Raw genomic sequence first — 2,848 nt, 5'->3', positions numbered from 1 at the left:
AGGTAGGTATGGTGGACTCTTGAAAATAAGATTTGGGTTTAAGGGTTTTTGGATGCACAAGTAGTATCTCTACTTAGTGCGGAATTTTTGGCTAGCAAAGATAGGGGCAAGCACCACATGTTGAAGGATCTATGACAATATAACTTCTATGTGAATATGAACAAACATAAATCATTACATTGTCTTCCTTGTCCAACGTCAACAATTTTGGCATATAATATTTTGACAGGGGCTCACAATCACAAAAGATTTCTAGGATAGTGTATTTATATGTGAATCTTCTCTTCCCTTATTAATTCTTTCATGAGTTGCATCATTGACCAATGCTATGTTTGTCAATCTCTAATAAAATTTCCTACTTATACTTTTCCTTATGTGTTGTCATCACGTACCATAAGATTAGCATATGATCTTTTTAATTTATTTTCCTTTCTTTTTATTGCAACATGAAAGTAAAGAAAGCAAAAACTCAGACTAAACTTTATTATATATCTCGCACACGATTACAAGGATAGATCACTAAGCAAACTCTCGAAAAGAAAGGATCGAACTAAACTTTTATTCATCTAAAGCAAAAGATAACTATGGATCGAACTAAATTAAGTAAAGGCAAAAGATAGTGGGGATGATACGATATCGGGGCACCTCCCCCAAGCTTGGCGGAAGCCAAGGGGAGTGCCCATACCCGATACTCAATTTTCTTTTGGTGATGAAGCAGAAGGTGGTGGTGGTGGAGTAGAGGTCTTGTCCTTCTTCCTTAGCCTACACTTGAGGATGGAATTTTCCTCCTTCAATTCACCGATCTCCTGTTCAAGCTCCAGTACCTTTTTGCATAAATCTTGCGTATTTTCCTGCAAAAGGCAGAAGGGTATAAACTGAACCTTAGGCCTCTTTGCTTTATTTGGGAGGCTTGTTCTTGAATTCCACATGCATGTCCCCAGGTTGTGGCAATGGGACTTCGTCCTCCTCTGAGCTCGTCTCCTCCTTCTCCCTAGGATAATAGTCTTCCTCTTCCTCCGAAGTCTAGCCATAATGCTCCACATCCCCATAGGACTTGGGGCTTGCGACAGAATCAGCAACATAGCTCTCACCCTCAGAGTCTTGGGATGACATATTTTTAGATCTATCAGGAAAACAACAAGAGAAGAAAACAGAAGATTTCTCTGTGATACGGTGGTCAATAGGTTCGGGGGCTACATAAAGATTTTTTTTATCTTGGAAAACCAGCAAACGGAAGAAAAAACGGAGTTCGGAAGGTGCCCCAGGTGGGCACAACCCACCTGGGCGCGCCTGGTAGCCAGGCGCGCCCTGGTGTCTTGTGCCCACCAGGGTACGCTTCCTGGAAGTTTCTTATTTTCCTAATTTTCTAAATATTCCAAAATTGACAAAAAAATATTTTTGCGGATTTTTCGGAGTCCGTTTACTTACCGTATCACGTACCTCCTTATTTTCACGATTCTGGAGTGTTCCGGAAGGACTCTTTTATGTGTTCTTCCGGTGTCAAAGTTTGGATAATATTGCTTTCAACATTAATGGGCGTACCTAAGATATAATGTTTTATTCGTTGCCCATTAACAACCTTCAGGTTAGTACCTTCGGCGTTATTTATTTTGATAGCTCCAGACTGATAAACCTCCTCGATAACATAGGGTCCTTCCCATTTGGAGAGGAGTTTTCTTGCAAAGAACCTGAAACAAGAGTTGTACAAAAGAACATATTCTCCGACTTTGAACTCACGCTTTTGGATTCTTTTATCATGCCATCTTTTAACTTTTTCTTTAAATAATTTGGCATTTTCATAAGCTTGGGTTCTCCATTCATCTAATGAGCTAATATCAAATAACCTCTTTTCACCGGCAAGTTTGAAATCATGATTGAGTTCTTTGACTGCCCAATATGCTTTGTGTTCTAACTCAAGAGGCAAATGACAAGCTTTTCCATGAACCATTTTATAAGGAGACATACCCATAGGATTTTTATATGCTGTTCTATAAGCCCAAAGTGCATCATCTAATTTCTTAGACCAATTCTTCCGGGACCTATTGACAGTCTTTTATTTCTCTATTGCTAAGTTCAACTTGACCACTAGACCGAGGATGATAAGGTGATGCAATTCTATGGTTAACATCATACTTGGCAAGCATTTTGTGGAAAGCACCATGAATAAAGTGTGAACCACCATCAGTTACTAAATATCTAGGGACTCCAAACCTTGGGAAAATAACTTCCTTAAGCATTTTAATAGAGGTGTTGTGATCAACACTACTGGTTGGAATAACTTCTACCCATTTAATAACATAATCAACAGCAATCAAAATATGTGTATACCCATTAGAGGAAGGAAAGGGTCCCATGTAATCAAATCCCCAAACATCAAATGGTTCAACAGCAAGTGAATAATTCATAGGCATTTCTTGATGCTTACCGATATTACCTATTCTTTGACATTCATTACAAGATAAGATGAACTTACGGGCATCCTTGAAGAGAGTAGGCCAATAAAATCCAGATTTCAATACCTTGTGAGCAGTTCTGTCTCCAGCATGATGCCCTCCATAAGCTTCGGAGTGACATTTCCGTAGGATTTGTCCTTGTTCATGCTCAGGTACACAACGTCTAATAATACCATCTACTCCTTCTTTATAAAGATGTGGGTCATCCCAAAAGTAGTGTCTTAAATCATAGAAGAATTTTTTCTTTTGTTGGTAAGTAAAGCTAGGTGGTAAATATTTAGCAACAATGTAATTAGCATAATCAACATACAAACACTACTGGAATCAGCTTCTTTGCCTTCCGCCATGGCGGACGGCAAAGGCATAGATCCCGGACGGCAAACGTCTTTGCCGTC

The sequence above is a fragment of the Aegilops tauschii genome, chromosome 2, assembly GCF_002575655.3.
Source record: "Aegilops tauschii subsp. strangulata cultivar AL8/78 chromosome 2, Aet v6.0, whole genome shotgun sequence".
In the NCBI taxonomy this organism is placed as follows: Eukaryota; Viridiplantae; Streptophyta; class Magnoliopsida; order Poales; family Poaceae; genus Aegilops; species Aegilops tauschii.
Note: the sequence above shows the minus strand (reverse complement) of the source record.